The sequence below is a fragment of the Podarcis pityusensis genome (genome assembly GCF_964106645.2).
Source record: "Podarcis pityusensis genome assembly, chromosome: 7".
NCBI classification, from domain to species: Eukaryota; Metazoa; Chordata; class Lepidosauria; order Squamata; family Lacertidae; genus Podarcis; species Podarcis pityusensis.
Window position 1 is genome coordinate 46,723,187 of NC_138031.1, and position 20,180 is coordinate 46,743,366.

At 40.9% G+C, this 20,180-nt stretch overlaps 1 protein-coding gene across 2 annotated transcripts in view; it reads right to left on the bottom strand.

The window, feature by feature from the left end:
• COLEC12 (collectin subfamily member 12) overlaps nt 1-20,180 on the bottom strand; it is a 75,071-nt gene that overhangs the window by 13,441 nt on the left and 41,450 nt on the right. The window lies entirely within an intron of this gene.

Here is a 20,180-nt window from a genome sequence, read left to right on the forward strand (position 1 = left end):
TGGCTCCCAAACCTTCTTGCCTAGGGACCACTTGAAGTTGCTGAGGGTCTTGGCAGACAAAATAATGATTTTCCTGCCTGTTGTAACAATTATAATGCTCTATATTAGATGCTGTATGATATTTCAATACTGTATTTTATTGATTCTTTTATTTCTTCTAGTTTTCTTACCAATTCAAGGAAATAAAAGACAACTAAAAATAAAAATGAATCTTTAATCTGATAGGTGTGCCACCTCCTATCTTCAACTCCTCTTCAGCTACAGAAATGATGTGGAACACTTGAACAAAACTAATGGACTACCAGTTGTGCACAGACCACAGTTTAAGAACCCTCGCACTAGTGGAAAGCCAGTGGGGTTCAGGCATAATGCTACACTATTCTTTAGAATGAGCCAAGCTTTCTTACTGGACTAGTGCACTCGCCTTTTCCCTGTGGTAAGGATGGGTTTGGAAACTTTCACTTTGCTTTTTTGTTTTTATTAACCGCAGCTTGTCATGTCATCCAAATCCAAACAAACTGAGGTTAATTTTAACTATGATTACTAGAAACGAGGCAACTTCAAATTGAACTTTATGAAGCTAGCTTGTTTTCACTAACCATAGTTAAAGTTACTACACTATAGGGCTCTGATGGCAAATCTAAACTGCATTTAATATAAAACGTAACTTGGAACCTTCTGATCTCTTCCTTGCAGCAGGGAGCATTGGATAAATCTGGGGGTGGCGAGGGAAGGCTAGGCTCGTTCTTGCAATGCTAAACCTTAGCTTTAAATGTCATCAGAACACAGCTAATAAAACTGCAGCATTTCAAAAAGCAGATATATTCATTTTTATCATATGTGCACACACAAGGGTCTTTTCTTTTAACTGATATTAAAAGAAACTTTTCTGCATGAAAAAAGAAGTGTGCAAGAATCATCTTATTCTTAAGAGCTTTTTGACATCTTGTTAGACTAGTATTGTATACAGGGTTTTGTTTAGAGGTCATACATTAAGTCATGCAGAACTGAGCTTAGTCTGCATCAGATTTTCATTTGTTATTACCGTCCCATGGTTTGCACACTCTGTTATGCAATCTGAGCACATGGCTTTAATGTTGAGCTGCTCCCAGACTTTTGTCACTGGTTGAGCATACCAGAGAGTCGGGGTCACTTCCGGATGTTGCACATTTCTCATTGCTGACTTAAACAACGTTTAATAAATATCAGATGGGAGACAATGGGCCTCCTTTCACTTGACACACTTTTCTGTTTCCTGACTTATTAGAATAAGAGCTCTGTTTTTTCGTCACTGTTGGGAAGACATCTGGCTAAACAGACTGAAATTCAGTACAAAGGGATCCAGCTGGTACACATGTTTTGGGGACCCCCTTTCTCCGGGAGCCAAGATGGTCACACAAAAACAAGCTAGAAAGACATCCTCCTGTTACTAGCCTTTGTAGTATTTGTTTTTCTAGTATTACATTCCAGTGACCGGGGACTTTGTTCTCAGGTGGGGGGTCTCCATCTGCAGATTCTTTTGGAGCTGCAGATAAACAGTTTTACTACTCAAGAATGGGAAAAAAAACATGTTTTGCCCCTTTTCAGGAAGAAGAGGGATGCTTTTCAAGGAGACAGACTCCATAATATATTTAATTTCATCTCATATGTCATTCTTTTGAATGTTAGTCTCTCTCACTGAGTTATTTCTATGAGCCTTGCTTTACTATCTTAGGTGAAAACATAATATCCTATCTTTAACATAAAGCAAAGCAAAGCAACAAAGCTCTAAAGAGTCTGTTGAAATGAATATCTGGATTGTTTATCAAGACAAGGCCCAAATGTAAACTCTGGTTCTGATCTTCAGATTATCAATTCGCAGGGTGTGTGGGGAAAGAGTTTGGGGGCAGTTATGAAGTTCTTCATCTGCTTAAAATAGATTTTATTGGCTCTGGAAAGCCCTATTAGGGCCAAAAAGGGTGGGGGGTGTTAACTGATATTTTACTGAAAGATTTTCATTTATAAAGGAAGAAAATAAAATAAAATAAAATAAAATAAAAGATTAAAGCTATAATAAAAATATGTGCAAAGGGGCAGAAAAACTGTTGCCAGTGGGAACCTCATGAAATATGCTAACATTTAGTCTTTCAGACAAGTATAAATGCATCCATGCCTCTGAATTTCAATAGGATTTTTATTTGTCTTTGAAAATCATTGGCCCAGTTTCTTAAAGCTCTGTACACATGAAGGGGCAGGAAAGATCTCGTTTGCAAAACCACTGATTCAACTGCTGCATCCCTTCATTAATCCTTTCTTCCATAAAAGGTAAAGGTAAAGGAACCCCTGACCATTAGGTCCAGTCGCAGACGACTCTGGGGTTGCAGCGCTCATCTCACTTTATTGGCTGAGGGAACCGGCATACAGCTTCCGGGTCATGTGGCCAGCATGACTAAGCCGCTTCTGGCGAACCAGAGCAGCGCACGGAAATGCCATTTACCTTCCCGCCAGAGCGGTACCTATTTATCTTCTTGCTTTCGAACTGCTAGGTTGGCAGGAGCAGGGACTGAGCAACGGGAGCTCACCCCGTCGTGGGGATTTGAACAGCCAACCTTCTGATCAGCAAGTCCTAGGTTCTGTGGTTTAACCCACAGCGCCATCCACACCCCCTTTCTTCCATATCTGACATAATAAAGTGTCCCAAAAGGATGCCATTATTTTCTCTGGAAGAGTTTCATAAAAGGAAATACTTCTGGCTGTATGTACTGTACACAAACCTTTTCGCTGAATGGAAGAAACCTCATTATCCAGTTTGAACCCAGTCATTTTGCTTATGACTTTGCTCTTGCTCACTGTAGGCCAGAGATACAGAATGAATAGATAAAAAGCCTAATTACACACTTCAGCAGCCTTAGCCATTAATTATAGGGAACCACCAAACAATACCCTACTGTGATTAAATACAACATATCTTAATTGAAAGGACAGAAGAAAAAGACTCAACCACAACATGGGGGAATTTTTAAAAAGACACACACACAAAGTGTCTGAATTCCATGTTAACCAAACATTATGAACTTCAAGACTGCTATAGTTCATTTTGAGGAAAAGCACAGATTTGTTACAGCAGGATGTCAAACCACAAAAATGTGCCAAGACAATTAAACTCCTAGGGCTGACAGCTTTTAAACTGCCAGTTTAAATGGCGAGGATTGCAAAAACGCAATCTTACCAAAGGCTTTTAAACTCCAAAGTGGATTTTTAAGCACAAATATGGATATGGGGCAGAGCAATCCCAAATGGGGTCAGGCCAGACAAGCCCATCAGAAGGACAACTCCACCAACCTATTCCCAACAAGGCTGGTCAGGAGGTTAGGACTGCACTGTTAATGCAGCATTTAAAACAGGGAAAGTCATTTTAATTTGAGTAATATTATCTAGACATGGCTGTGAATGTGGAATGGTAAAGATATACACTGTCAAACACCAGTTGCCATCACCATCATAAAGAATTTGTGTGCTGCAACTTCTGAACAAGAATTCCATGAGCACGATTCAGCCAAAGCTAAACACTTTTAAGGTCCAGTGGGAGAATTACTCACATGATTAGCCGTCTCCCACTAAAATCATGTGACTTAAAATGGGCTTAACATTGTTTGGATGTCAGCCAGAGCATTTGTTATGAAAACAGCAAGCAATATGAAGGCAATGCCAGTCCTCCAGAGAGGCATGTACATATATTACAGTGGTACCTCGGGTTACATACGCTTCAGGTTACAGACTCCGCTAACCCAGAAATAGTGCTTCAGGTTAAGAACTTTGCTTCAGGATGAGAACAGAAATTGTGCTCCGGTGGCACGATGGCAGCAGGAGGCCCCATTAGCCAAAGTGGTGCTTCAGGTTAAGAACAGTTTCAGGTTAAGAATGGACCTCCGGAACAAATTAAGTACTTAACCCAAGGTACCACTGTATTCACATGTGCAACATTCCTCACTCCCCATCCCCCCTGGTTGGACTATATAGCTCAGTAACCCCAGAATATCCCGCTTTTGCTTTGGATGTTTCTATTTTCATCAGAGAACTGTTGGAGGGTATGGAGTTATGTGACCCCTGAGCCAAGGAGATAAGTAACTAGATAACCTTTAGAAGACATCTGAAGGCAGCCTTTTATAGGGAAGTTTTTAAAGTTTAATGCTTTATTATGTTTTTATATATGTTGGAAGCTGCCCAGTGTGGCTGGGGTAACCCAATCAGGTGGGTGGGATATAAATAATAATAAAATTATTGTTATTATGGAATAGTATGTCCCTACAGTGGTACCTCTAATTATGAACTCAATTCGTTCCGGAGGTTCGTTCTTAACCTGAAACTGTTCTTAACTAGAGGCACTACTCTAGGCAGCTTAATATACCATACTTCTTGACTGCCCTTTTTATAATGATCTTAGAAACAATTCCATCCATTGTAAGGTCGCAGCACGGTTGGACTAGATGACCCTTGGTAAGAGTCTATGATTCCTTGACGTTTCATGTGTCTCTATTCTTTAACAAACTGCCTTGTCATTTGTTTTTTGACAGATCAGCTGGTAAAGCTGTCAACATAATTGCCTTTTATAATCTATAAATTCCTCACAGCTTCTAGCTTTAAGTATCTCACTTTCTAGCCCTGGAGGCAAATGTGCACTAAACATTTAGCTAAAATTCACCCTGGCTTCGAAACAATTAAACCTGTCTTCTGCTGATCTGAAAAATAAATACTTGAAGTTTTCTGCTGCATTTCTATTTAATATAATAATCTACCTATTTCTAGAGGGGTAGTCATGTTGGACTGTTGCGGCAAAAATGACAGGGAGTCTTTATAGTCTTTATTTATACATTTTCAGCTATAAATACAGATAAACTGCCTAACTACTGCCTAACTCTAAAGGACCCCTACTTCCCACTCCTTACCATTCGTCACACACACACACACACACACACACACACACACACACACACACACAGTAGGTATTAGGCAATATCATGCTCATTATCTAGCAGATTACTCCAGAGATTGCCAAGAGTCGACAACAATGTCCTTTCCTGTTTTTGCTTTTGGTGTATTTGTAAAACTTAGTTTTTCAACAAGCGCTATCTTCCAGATTTTCTTGTACCATGCTCCAGTGTCAAATTAGCAGCTGTCTTCCAGTTCTGAGCTAAAACTTTTCTGGTGGCCACTGTAAAAAGGATTAATAATTCTTTTACCACTACGTATCTTACATCTTCAGTAAACAAGTTTCATAATGCTAATCTGAGGTCACAGGGAACTGTTTTACCTGTAATAAGACTTACTTCATCTATTACAAAACTCCAAAGATATTGAAAATTCTTGCAGCTCCACCACATGTGATAATAAGATCCCAACTGTTGGAAACCTCTCTAGCATAGTGGGTTTGATTGCAGGTTTGTCATATAACATCTGAGAGGTGTGTAATGCCACCTATGTATAATCACACTACCATATCTACTGGCATGTAATGTACACCTTTTTTGACCAAATTACATTGCGAAAATTAGGGTGTGCATTAGATTTGATGGTGCATTAGATTCATGTAAATATGGTATTTTCCTTTATCTTTTCTGATACAGACTTAAATGGCCATTTCCCCAAAGATTTATCTGGATTTGAGCTTCACACTGGTTTTCTGTTGAAATTCACCTCCCATGTGGTTGCTATTTGCCCCTGAAGGTGCTGCTCTGGCGGGGGGGGGGGGGAGAGTGAGAGAGAGCGAGAGAGAACAACCCGGAAGGAAGCCATTTTAAGTAGAAAATTAGTGTAGGTCCCCAATCTGGATTGGGTGTGTATTGGGCCTTACTGATTTCTCTTCTACTGCAGAAAAACACTTAGATCTCACTTTGCAACCTGTTTGAAATCACTTTGTCCCAACAATCACACAATTGTTCTGCATTCAAAATATGCTGAAAGAAAATGACATATGATTTGTAGCCAGCCATATTATTCTCTTGCCTGGCAATGTGTTTTCAAAATAAACGTAAAATTAAATTTTAATTCCCTTTTTGTTTTCTTTCAAGGTCAGATGGAATTACTGATGTATTTCCTGGTTCTTTATGAATATATTTTAAACGTTTAGGTCTAATTTCTATTTTGGTTCTTGGTTCAGTAGCTTTCCCACCTTAAATGTTTCCTAAAATGTGATGTCTCACTCAATTACTTCGAAAATCTGATGTCTTGATTCAATTACATGCCCCTCTTCTCAATCCACTAATGGGGGTTGGGGAGCCCAGCCAGATTAATCTTTCCCCAAAGCTACAACTCAGCTTTGGTTATCAAAGAATTGATCCCCCACTGCTTCTTTACTTAACTCCATTTTGTGTGTACTGAAGCATTGTACAAGGTCTCTTATCCCCATGGTAGTAACCCTCAGAATTATTTGCATTTTTCTGCAGCATGTGGTTTGGCTTGCTCACACAAGCTACATCAGGGGTGAGGAACCTGTGCTCTTCCAGATATTGTTCCCATCCCCAACTCTCATCAGCATGGCCGAAACCAGGAACGCTGGGAGTTGTAGCCCAACAACATCTGAAGGGGCACAAGTTCCCAACCCTGAGCTATGGGGATCCAGTGTATTCTTGGAAATTTAGAGGGCACCTCCACTTTCCTTGTCCCAGATGTGGAAGATTCATTTGATACATACCGTATTTTTTGCTCCATAAGATGCACCTGACCATAAGACGCACCTAGTTTTCAGAGGGGGAAAGCAAGAAAAAATATATTCTGCACAGAGCATGTAAGCGGCTCTCGCTTTTCTTGCTTTAAACCCTTCCGTCCCTCCTCCTGCTTCGCTAAGAAGCCAGCAGAGCAAGCTGCGCAGCTCTCGCTGAAGCCAGAAGAGCAAGAGCAATAGCTGCGCAGCGCCTCTTGTTCTGCTGGCTTCCCAGCAAAGCTGGATGAGGGACGAAAGGGAGCCCTTACAAGGGAGCGCTGAGCAAAGCCTGGCAGCGGCTCTTGCTGGCTTTTCTGGGAAGTGGGGGAAAGGACAGAGGGCAGCCCGTTAATCCCTTCTCTCAGCTTGTGGAAAAGCCCCCAAGAGCCGCACACACGCTCCACGCGGCTCTTTAAAGGGAGCGCTGAGCAGAGCCTCCTGCCTGCATTCACTCCAAAAGACGCACACACATTTCCCCCTACTTTTTAGGAGGGAAAAAGTGTGTATTATGGAGCGAAAAATATGGCAATTGGTTCCAAAGCTAAATGTCTGGAGTGCTGCAGGTGCTAAATAATCACATGAGACAGCCCCAGAGTTGAGTTTGTTCAATGCTAGAGGAACAAACAGAAAGGCAGAGAAAATAAAATGTCTATGCCCGCAACAGTGAATCCAATAAGGATGCAATCACTATATAATGTAATTGTGCAATTAGGGGAAAAAATACTATCCACTTTGCATGTAGCATCAATTTTGAGCAGCAGTTCACCTCTGCTTAAAAAAAAAAAAAAGACTCAGATTTTGGAATGTGGTCAGTTTTTCAATCTGAGTGTTCTTAAGTACAAACGTAACCAGAGCTGGCAGCAGCATTCAACAACAGGCTTCTGACATTTGCCCCAAACTAAGCCATTGCACCTGCTTTGGTCCCTGTCCCCCCACTTTGATTTATCAAACGGCAGTGGCAGAGAGGGACACATGCCTGAAATGGTTTTTAAAGAATCGAGTGTGAGTGAATTAGTCACAGGTGCTCCTCCCTGTATCAGTTTCCTGGACAGTGGCTAGAATTTTTGCCGATGGGCCCATAAGGTTATGATTATCTTATTTTTAATGTGTTCAGGCGTACAACATACATGTCAACCAGTGCATTCTTGGAGTTCAGTGCATTCGTAGTGTACTGTCAAGCCACCAAAAAGCAACTCACTCTTTATATAATGTGCCAAGAAGTCTGGTTTTCCATTTCCCATCATGTGAATCAGCATACTGTGGAACTTCATTGTGGTACGGATGAAGTACCCAGAGCCTTTTGCCAGCAAACCAGAGATGTTTGCTTTAGGGGGAGTTAGTACAGGCCATATTTAGAAATGTTCCTTCTGGTAAAATCACACAAGCCTTTTAAAGTAAACACACACATCCAAGCACAGGGGTGGATTTTCATACCTTTGGTTTTAAAGTGGTAGTGGGTATGGATCATTACTAAAATGCTTCACTATATTATAAAACAGAAAGAAAAGCTTTTATAGGTCACTGGAAAACTGTTTCCCATAATCTTTTGAGATAAGATCATAAATAAAGAACCCATTTAAATGCCTATGCAATTTTTGGTCTCGTATATCTGCAGGAAAGGGACACATTCTTCCCCTTCAAATTTGCTCTCCTTGTCCCTAAAGCTTACACTAATGCCAAAAGCAGTTATAATGGGAATTATATCATGCCTACCAAAATCAGATTCAACTAACGTCTAGTGTAGTTCCCCTTTCTTAGGTCCCCCCACTTTGAAAAGCACGCTTCACATCTGCTTGTTATCAGTAGCTATCTCACAGCATGCTCCTGAATCATTTTGCAAACTCAAAGCACATGCTTATGCCTGCTGAGGAACCAGCCATTACTGGGCTATTTACAGGACCTCTCTGACCTGAAGCACTCTACATGAAGTAGAAAACTGCCAAAAATTTTGTCTCAGGGGTTTCCCCCCACTATCAGATTTAATCACTTCGCAGCTTTTTAACTAAGATGGCCCATTCTAGAGTGTCAAACTGTGCAATAAAGCTGTACCTCTGTCTTGAAACAGATTCATGAAGGGATCACTAAATGAAGCTCAGGAAGCCTGTCAGTCAACCCCTCGGCTTTCCATTTAGTCTCCCAAGCTTTTAAAAGCCAGTTTGCTTTCACAGTCTTATTATTTTACAGTTCTCTTGGGTACAGGAGTGGCAGGTGTCCCAAAAGTGTGTGTGTGTGTGTGTGTTTTCACATAAACAGCCCCCTTGGTTACATCCATAATTTCATCAAGAATAGACATCTCATCCAGCAGACAAACAATCTCACTTACTTTCAGTGCAAGCACTATATCAAAACACTTAGGTATGTATCAGAGAATCCACTCAATGCAAATACAAACCACATTTGTGTGTGTAAACCCACTCTCAGCAACAATGCCCATCCTTTTTCTTTCTTTCTTTCTCTCTCCCTCTCCTCCCCTCCTTAGAAATGCTCACTTATTTAGTTCAAATTCCTCATACTGGAAATAATTGACCCACTACTGATTAACTGGAAAAGTTCAAACCTATTTGTAGACTATTACTCACTCTCTTTGTAGAAGATGCTTCTTTAACAAGAGATAAGACTATGTGACCCCAGTAAACTATGGTTATCATACACCCCCACCCCCCAAGTTAAATTAGTCATCCTGTTATTTCAGTCTTCACAAGTAACACAAAGACATTTATTTTCATCACTGGTGTTACTTTACCTATTGATAAATTCTGTCTCGCTCTCCCTTTTTAATCAATCTACTGTATAGAGGAAAAATGGGTTGGAGGGATTCAGACTTAATTAGTTGAAATCAAAGGGACAAATGAGTCACGACTTAACTTTATGCAACTTGTTTTCAATGGGAACAAACTCTGGCTGTAACCCAATGACGTTACGTAACCCTGTCCCCACCAAAATTGTTTTTCCATTAACATAAACCCCAAGTTCTGGAGATACCGTTTGTCTTTGGTTCTAAAGAAGCTGTTGTGGTAGGTGATATTAATGTGCTTTCCAGCTTGTAAGGAAGGAGGTGGGGAATCTTTCAGGCCAAATGCTAGACGAGTGACCTTTCAAGAGCTGTGTCCCATGATTGGGTGGAGCCAGAGAAGGAAGTAGGTGGAGCAACAGATGTGATTCTTCCCTTTGTACAGTAGGCTACATTCCAACCGCACCAACGTCAGAGGTTTCTAGAAGAAGACTTAGATTTTATATCCCGCTTTATCACTACCTGAAGGAGTCTCAAAGCGTCTAACATTCTCCTTTCCCTTCCTCCCCCACAACAAACACTCTGTGAGGTGAGTGGGGATGAGAGACTCCAGAGAAGTGTGACTAGCCCAAGGTCACCCAGCAGCTGCATGTGGAGGAGCGGAGACACGATCCCAGTTCCCCAGATTACGAGTCTATCGCTCTTAACCACTACACCACACTGGCTCTACACTCACACCCATGTATCTCTAACACTTATTCTATCCTCCGTCCAGACAAACATGTTCATAATTCAAGGACATATTCCAGTCAGGCAAAAGCACTCAAGAAGGGGACGGAACAGGGCCAGTGCAGGGCATGACCTGGGGAGCACATGAACTGGAGGAAATCCCAGGATCCAAACAGAGATGCCTGGAGAGCCACATTTGGTCACCAAGCCTGTTGTAGTGTCTTGTTTGTTTGACTGGGGTTGCACATCCCAAGCTTGCATATCACCATATATGTTTAGGTGAATCTGTGGTGGTCAATGAGCAAGTTGGGAACATATGTGCAATGAACTCCATAGCCAAGAACTCCTAGATCAAGAGTTGTCAAACAAGCAGATTGTCATTTATAAAATTAAAGAATCTTAGGCTGCGTCCACACTAGGGTCCTTTGGAACTTCTGCAATATTGCTTTTCCACTGTCAGCCACAACTGGCATTAAAATGCTGGTTTTACTCAGAGCTTGATATAAAATGAAATTCCCCATTTCAAAATCTGGCAATTCCATTCCATGAGGAATCCTACTATGTTTACTCAGAAGTAAAAAGGTAAAGGGTAAAGGGACCCCTGACCATTAGGTCCAGTCGTGACCGACTCTGGGGTTGTGGCGCTCAGCTCACTTTACTGGCCGAGGGAGCCGGCGTACAGCTTCTGAGTCATGTGGCCAGCATGACTAAGCCGCTTCTGGCGAACCAGAGCAGCGCACGGAAACACCATTTACTTTCCTGCCAGAGCGGTACCTATTTATCTACTTGCACTCTGACGTGCTTTCGAACAGCTAGGTTGGCAAGAGCAGGGACCGAGCAACGGGAGCTCACCCCGTTGCGGGGACTCGAACCGCCGACCTTCTGATCAGCAAATCCTAGGCTCTGTGGTTTAACTCACAGCGCCACCAGCGTCCCTCCTTACTCAGAAGTAAGTCATAGCAAATGCTCTGCTTCTTCCTGCAACTGTTTCTTCAATTAGTAGTTTCCTTCTCCTCCTCCTCCCCCCCCCCCTTTTAAAGTGGCTTCTACCACTGTAATTACCGGTAGTTTCTTCCTGTTTGCTTGTGTGGTCTAAAATTCTTGAATTGGCGGTCGGAGGAAATGGGAATTTTTAAACTTCATTTTTATTGGTGCAATTGTGCTGTCAAAGGTAAGAAATAATAATTTATGGACTATATGGAATTGGCGGAAATGACTGGCAGAATCCGAGACCAGGGAGAAGAGTCGGTGGAAGAAGATTGGAAGAAATTTAAGGACTATCTACAGAAATATTGTAAAATTAATTAATGTTAGAATGATTTGGATAGAAATTAAGTGGTTTTCAGCTGTAATACTATAAGGGAATATGAAAAATGGATTATTAATAGGTAAAAATTTAACGTTACAATATTTTAAGATTAGGGATTAGGATAAACAAAGAGGGTAAGGATTTGCTGAACCAACAAACTGAACTGGAATACAAAAAAGGGAGGCGTGAGGAGGTCCGGGAAATAAGCTAATGAAAAATAAGTAATGGAAAGATTGAGTTGTTCTTAGCCATTTTTATTTTTGTAATTTTTTTCTTTTTTTGTTTTTGTTTTGTAACATTTTGAAAATCTTAATAAATATCATAATAATAATAATAATAATAATAATAATAATAATTTAAAAATTACGAACAATTGTTCTGGCTGCAAAGAGGAGGAAAGGTCCCCCCTTCCACACAGGAACATAGGGAGTCAGACTATCTGGCTAGGTACTGTTGTTGTTGAGTGGCAGCAGCTCTCCAGGGTTTTACAAAGGGGTCTTTCTCAGCCCTATCTGGAAAGGCCAGAGATTGAACCTGAGACCTTTTGCATGCGAAGTGGGTGCTCTACCACTGATCTATAAAACAGGAGTTGACTATGGACTGATTCGGAAATGTGAGAAAACAGAAGGAAACAACTAAGCACAGAGGGAGAAGGATGTTTAAGAAAAGAGTAAGGAGGAGCTATTCATTAAAAAAACAGTAGCTCTGAAACCCCAAAACAATGTTTTGTGAGTCCATGCTGGACAGATTAATGCTGTAATTAATTTTTAGGACCAAAGATTCTCTGTAGAAACGATGTGAATGCATCACGGCAATCCCAGATAAAGAACCTAGTGCAAAAACTGAGTTAAAAGTGGACCAGTCCAGCAGTTTATCAACTCTACTTGCAAGTGACAAAGAGAAACACCTAAAATAAGTCAGTATGGCATTCACTTGGGTCTATCAACAAGGGCAGATAGCAGAATTGATTTGATTTGCTGCTGAAAAGTATTTTTTTTAAAAAATCACTATTACCAGATGGAAACCATCTGATTGTCAGAGACTTTCTGTGTCTCCATGTAGAAATATCTGCAGCTGACATGTTTAATCACATGTGCTACACACAGTCTCATTTCATGTCACTAGGGAACATCTGTGAACCCCCCTTTAACACAATATGGAAGACTCCATAAGTGCAGAAAGAAAGCATTCAATAAAGATGAGTCAAAAGCTTAATACAAATATGCCTGAATTCCTCCTCTTTTGCTACCACTTTAATACCGAAGAGTATGTTTAGTTAATGCAGTGCTTTTGGCCTAGTCCATGTACATCAGGCACATTCCAACTTTAAAACAGCTGTTTCATCACTAGAAAATGCCATTTTGAAAACAGAACGCAACCTATTAAATAAGCTAGTATTCATTCTGTGATGCATCTGTTCCTTTATAAATGTTCTGTATTATGTGTATTCCTATATAGACCTAGACATGGAGAACTTGGGCAGGGCCTGTGGTTTCCAATCAAGCATAGCTACAGAGCTACAAATTAAGCTGCAGCAGGATCAGGATCAGCATCAGCTGTGGGGAACCTTTGGCCCTCAATATGTTGCTAAACTACAACACCCATCAGCCTCAGCAAGCAACCTAAACATAAATAGCCAGTGTAGGAGGGTTCTAAATAGGATCCAATTCAAGTTGTGGGAAGTTAGGCCACTGTAACTCTCCCCCTCCCCATATGATCGCAATACAGACCCCCCTTAAACTCTTATTTTCATTGCCACTAAAGCTTCCATTAGCACAAATGGGGGAATTTACTTCCAATGCAAATAGAAAGTATGGGGACACCAATCTAGGCAAGACCACAGCAGGAGTGGAAATAAAGGATTAAAGCTCCCTATAACCCAGGTCCTGATCTGGATCAAGTTTCCCATGGCTACTATTTAATTTAAAAGTGATTCATGCATATGGTATATTGCCATGTTTGGCCCTTAGTATGACAAAGGTCAGGCTGTGCTGGGATGATACCAGCCTTTTCTTTTTTAGCTTTTAAACAAGTTGCTTCTTGCCATATTTAAAGAACTGGTGAGAACCATTGTATATTTCTAGTTTTTAAGTAGTCCATGCTGGACCATTTGAAATCATTTTGCAGGTGCATTCCAGAATTGTTCTGCAATGGCTTGTTGAGATAAAGCAAGTAGATTGATTAGTGAAGCAGCCACTGGTTCTTCCAACTAGGAAAGTGGTTTGCAAGACTGACTGCAGAAGTCTAGCTTCTCTTGGAACAGGTATTGCTTTCTGTGAATATGCCACAGAGTCTGTAAAGCAAGTACCGTAACTCAGAAATTACTGCTTATAATGAAAAGGCTGACACAAGTTTTACTTACCCAGAGAATGCAAGCCACCATGCCTCTGAGTTAAGAAGTAACCACATCAGTTTATGCTTCTCCCCAACTGTCTCCATTCCTGTGGCTTTGATTGTTTGCTTGCAATGGCTCTTAAGAGTTTGCGAAAAGGTTGCAAAAGAAACAAAAGGCAAACTACAGTTGTGATTTGTTAGCCTGCTGTTTATAGTATACTATACGCCAGTGCCTTCTATATACAGCACTGCGGAACTGTGAAATGCCTTTTTGTATGAAGTGCTTTCACATTGTTTTTAAAGCCATTAAGAGTCTGGCAACAATTTATGTGTTGGGGTAAATAGTAGAGGTATAAACATAAGAGTCATGACCTTTTGTTTCTTCTCACATGATGGTATTTAAACAATGCTGTAGTACCAATTCATCCTGGGACTTGGACTCTTTCTGAATAAAACCAAGTTCCTATCAGCTAATACCTGATGACTCCTCTTCCCCACTCAACTAACACCATTCAGAACTTCAGAAATGGGTGGGACTGTGGATGGAAGGTGAATTCGTAAACAGGGAATCCCCGGACAGGGAAATTCTGCCAGTTGTGTTTTTGATTCTAGCATTGTGGCTAAGCAACCCTAAGAGGGCAAAGCAAGCAAGCAAACAAAAACACAGTGAGGAGGGTTAAAATTCAAATACTGATTCAAATTAAGCAAACAATACTGTGATTACCAGTATATGCTTCTACAGCAAAAACTTCGATCATTACAGAATTTTGAAAATAGAGGTAAGTATTCTCTTTCACAATAGCATGGAAGGATACAATGCAATTTATGCTACCAACATCTGCTTCTTCTCTGTGTTTTGTCGTTCCAGGACCCCCAGCATTTTTGCTTCTTTGCAGGAAGGTTAAAACCTCACATAAGCACAATACATTCCTAACATTCCAAAAGACTGCTTTAAATACAGTCTGCATGAATATACTTCACTGTATAATTTAACCCTTTTAGAGCTGAATCTGGCTCTAGGAGGTTTGGGGCTCTTCAGCCCTCCCCTCTCATACCATGACTCTTCCACCTTTTCTGGATCCAAACTCTCCATGGCTTATCATATACCATGTGAGTGGCCAGTCAGTGACTCCTGCAGATTCAGATTGTGGATGTGATCCTTCCATGGCCCCACAGGATAGGCCTTGTCCCCCCCTTCTTCAAAAGGAAGAGGCATGGGAAATGTTCATGCCCACCAATGCCTCCTCAGAAAGTTTCCTGTCATTGGTGTCCAAGAGCTTGGGCATGAGGTTCTCTGAACTTTCTGCAGAAATAACAACCTTCCCATCTTCGACTGGGCTTGGGTACTGTAGCAAACACTGTCTATATGTCCCTGTCTCCAGACATTCTAAACCACATGATATGTGGTTTCCTGTTTTGCCCCTGACAACTGGGCCAGACTCACACTGAAATCATGCAGGAGTCTCTGCTGTTCCTGATCCAGCATTCACAGATGTCTCTCAGTGGATTTCTACTATATATTTCCGTCCTTTGCCATGTGCTAGATGTCTGTTCTATGTTCTCTGTCTCCAGTCATACTTTATTTATTTTGTATATCCAGCCCCTAAGGCTATTCGTTGTGAATATGCTGCATTCTCCCCATTTTTTATTATTTTTTGCATTGTGCATGCATGTATATCTGTGTTTTATACACATGACATTGTGGCTGGCCTCATCTTCACAGTGTAGTTTTCGCCATTTGGTCACATCTACACAATGCATTAGAAACACAAGTCTTCTACTACAGTTCCCAGAATACTTTTGTGAAAGCCATGTGCTTCTAATGTACTTTAACTGTGGGTGTGACCATAGTTGCAGTCAGGTGTTAGGCTGATCTGTGTTGTCCAGATATGAATAGATGGTGTTGCTTAGTAACAAATATGCAGCAGCTGAAAAAAATGGTAGCATCTGTACTGGAGGAAACAGCAGTTTCAGGTTGAAGCAAAGTGAAGAGAAGGGGTTCATCAGGACTCTGCTGCAGGACAAAGATGTGTTCTTGTGTTTACAATTTGTGGTTTGACTGCAGGAGACAAACCATGAGCCTGGCTTTGGACAACACACTAAGTCAATCCGTAGGGTAGCTCACAGCAACACAGTAGCAGGAGGACTGGGCAAGGATTATCGTGGCAACAATATGTTGTCCAAGACCCCTCACACATTCATGCTGAGCCATGGTTTGGCTTATATTACATGCAAACCTGCTCTGTAAAAGCTCCCGTATAAGAGAAACAATTTGAGAATTATATAAATAAGAATGATAATTAAGTATGGTCTAAAACCTGAATATGACACCTTTATTGACAAAAATTAGAGCTTGTGCTTGCTTGCTTTGGAAATCCCTGGAAGGTTTCCCACTAGATTCTATGGAAACAAAATATGGCTTAAAGATGGATATTTTGTTTTGGCTACATTACAGCCATATGGCTTTGCTAAGGAATGGGATCTGGTCCCACTTCAAATATTGAGCATACAGATTCTTTTCATCTGTTAAATGCATTTTCTCAGGGAAATACAGCCAAACACTCTCTTGACATGTTGGGAGGGATCATGATGATGTAGTTTGGGGATTGACTATTTATAGCTATTACAAAGCATAAATGGCAGGTACTGTGTCTGTTTTAATATCACACACCGTCACCACGCTTTCCCCTTGAGCTTTTACAACTGGGGTGGGGAACCTGTGGCTCTGCAGATGTTGGTGGAGTACAACTTCCACACTCCCATGCTGGCTAGGGTTGATGGGGATAGAAGAGCTGCTGCCTGCCAAAGCTAGATGGACCAATGGTCTGACTCAGTGTAAGGCAACTTTGCATGTTCCTAACATCAGTAGGGCTGAGGGCTCCCCATTTCTGTTTTAGAACTTCAAACCAGGTAGCTATTGTTTTTACCAACTATTAGAAAAAGAAAACCTTACTGAAATCTGGATAGTATGATTAGAAAACTGACAGGAAATTGTTTGACTAACATTTACTCTGTTTTTGGGGCCCCACTTTACTGTACTAGCCTTCCTTTTGTAGCAATGTTTCAAATCATGTCACTGGTTGAGAAAAGTAGCCATGTTCATATAAATGCACAGTATTTCCAGTTTACTGTAGAATAAACACTGCTCATGCACACATGTGCAATTTTTGAAGAGGCTCCCCACCACCACCACCACATATTACCATCACCAAAATGCCAGCTTATACTTCATTTTTCTTTTTTAACAATCAGGGCACTTTCTGATTCATGGCTCAGAGCTCAACTAGACAAGATGGCATGAAACCTGTGATACAATCTATCACTTTTTAAAGCTTAAAGCAGTAACAGACTCTCTCTCTCTCTCTCTCTCTCTCTCTCTGTGTGTGTGTGTGTGTGTGAACAGGTTTAAGGCTGTGATCCTGGTGAGGGGGATTTCAACCCTTTCCCCCTCAATACTTTTTTGATTGAAATCCACACGCAGAAACAGTGTGAGTGAGGAATAATGTACAGTATTTCTGTGGGACAAATATTCGCTGGGGATAGGGGGAATTTCAGTTGGAAATATTGTGGGCTTATTCATCCTTCTGCTTATCCCTAGAAAGCATGGGTCCAAGAGGTTTTACTTGCTTCTTAGTGCAAAATCAGAGCAAATGTCGATCTGGAGAACACCTGATTGACATTTGCTCCAATCAGTAGTAGCCAGTGGGTTTTCCCTAGGGGCAAGAGGCAGGGCAAGTGGAAATGTGGATTAACCCCAAGTGGGAAGGAAGGGTTAATCGCTCTGTACCAGCACAACAGCCTTAATTTGATTCTCCCCCTCCCCCGCTTTGTTGCTTTAAATACTGAAAACCTCCAGGAGATTCTAATTATGGATCATCAGCATTGTGTCTGATTCAATCCTTAGCTACAACGAAACTGCAGCATGTATGTGCCTGTATAGATATATTTTGCAGCAATACGCCAAAATATCTTAAACACATGGAACTGTTTCATTCTAAAATGTTAAATACTGCACAAACAGTTTTGATTTAGAAATATCTCCTTTCCACCATTTCCTTATAACAAAAGTTCTTGCACTTCATAAATATATGAACAGTGACATTCCTGAATCTCAAAAAGGGCTGACTATAAGTTTAGGTTTGAATTATTTATGGTTGTTTGAAATTCAGGACCCAGTGGGGAGTTCAAATACTACAATTTCACATGTATGTGGCTGTCAAAAGGAGATGGATTTAATTCACAAGCCTAAACCAGAGAGCTGTCTGGATTTTCTGGTTTACATCTTAGAAGAGCTTTTTTTTTTTTTTTTTAAAGAGGATAAAGGGAGAGTTCATTAATATTCCTTTTACGGTTTAGTCGTGGGGTGCTTCCAGACAGGTGTTTACTGTGAGATTGGTGTTCCTCATGTGTGCACATTGATGACATCAAAATGCCACCCTGTATTGCTTTCCGCCACTTAATCCAGATGTAGCTTTTCCAGGGAAAATCTAAACTTAAAACATCTGTTGCTAACAACCCATTTGCAAATTAATACCCTATTTGGAAGTACCTTTATGCACAAGCTTATGGCAACAATAGAAAAGCACATTGCCCAATGAAGCAATGAATTATGTGGATCAATGAATTGCTATTAAGGCAACTCTAGGACTTGAAATGAGTTTATGGTGGTTGTTTTGCAGAAGGATCTGACACATATTATTGATTCATCTTGTAGCTCAGGGACCTCCCAACCTTTTTGAACAGAGCAGCAAATTTGGAAATCTAAGAAACTGTGGTGGGCATCACAGAATACTGAGTTCACAGAAGAACAACAGGTGATCTCCAGAACCTTCCTCCAAAACACAACAGGTGAAACAGCTGCATATATTGTTGTAACCTGCCAGGGGACCTTAGGGTGAAGGATGGGTAAATACCATCACCACTGTTAGATTTCTGTTATGCCACTGTGCAGTTTTTGGAGTCACAAGACTCTGTTGACATTCCAGACTGTTGGAAGTCTCACGGGAGACGGGAGACGGATGTTGAAGTTACTGGTTTCCTGTTTCTTTTGTTTCCTGTTGTTCTCTGTCTCTCACAGAGAGCAGACGCATATTCTTTTCTGTCCTGCGTAGTTAGAAATAAACGTAGCAATGTAGCACACATTTCTCGCTCTTCTGCTGCTGTTTGGGTACTCTGCATAACGGGAGTGTGCCTGAAACCTCATTAAAGGCTTAGGTGGTTAATCACCGTCGGAGCAACGGGCCAATGGATTCCGAAGATACGACGGAGGAGGAGAGCCATTACAGCTCGGTCCTAAGGAAGCTCCGACAACCACCACCACTACTACTAGCCCAATACAAATCAAACACACAGAGATACCCCTCAAACAAACCCAGACAAAACACTCCCAAACCAACCAACCAACCAACCAACAGAAAAGCTAGTAAAGAACCCCCACATGGTGCCCAGAGGCATTCTAGGAAAAGGAAAATAAAGTTGATGGGTGACTGGGTGCTTGCACTTCATTTTCTAGCCTGTTCATTTTCCATGGTAAAAAAAAAAAGTGTAGAAGTCATCTACACATTTTATGTTCCATTTTATGTTGAAAACCATTCCAGAGACCAGGTGAAATGCAAGTTCACAACTGCATTAGAATCAGAAGGTCTACCTATGCAACTCCAGTAAAGTCATAGATCTGAAGTCATAGATCTGAAGAGACAGTGATGTAGCTTCTTCTGGCAGTAGTCAGCCCTTTCTGCAGCATATATGATATTTGGAATCACACATTTCCCAAGAATTATTAACTAAATCAAACCTGAACTGGAGCAGACCCAATGCAAAAGAAAATTTGACTCTGGGCTGAGGTTTGAAGGTAAAGCGCTTGCCAAATAAATGTCAGTTATCTGGCATGAAAGGGGTGGTGGTGCATGGTGAAAAATGCTAAATACTTTGCAATACAGTGCAGGCAAACTAGCCCTGACAAGCGGGGGAAAGTATGAGGTATAAACATGATTGGTCCATTACTACCAACACTGAAGCAGAAAATGGTTATTTCAGAACTGTGCCACTCTCAATGGAAACCACTATCCAATTTTACTGGCCAAATAAAATAAAGGCTTTGAAGGTATCCAAATGGACTAATAGGAAAAGAGCTGGAAGTATCTAATTGGAAAGGGGACAGTGTTCTAAATATGGTAAGACGTTTTCACAGAGAAGTGAAAATAACAATCTGAACTGTTGACCTAATCTCTGCACTGGTCACCATCAAACAATTCTTTACATTTATATCAATTTTCTAGAAACCTCACAAAACATTTGTGAATCTGTTAGTATGAACGTATGCGAATATATATGAAGGCAGATATATGCAACAGACAATTCACTAAACAAGCTATTAAACATTTTGCCTGTATCTGTTA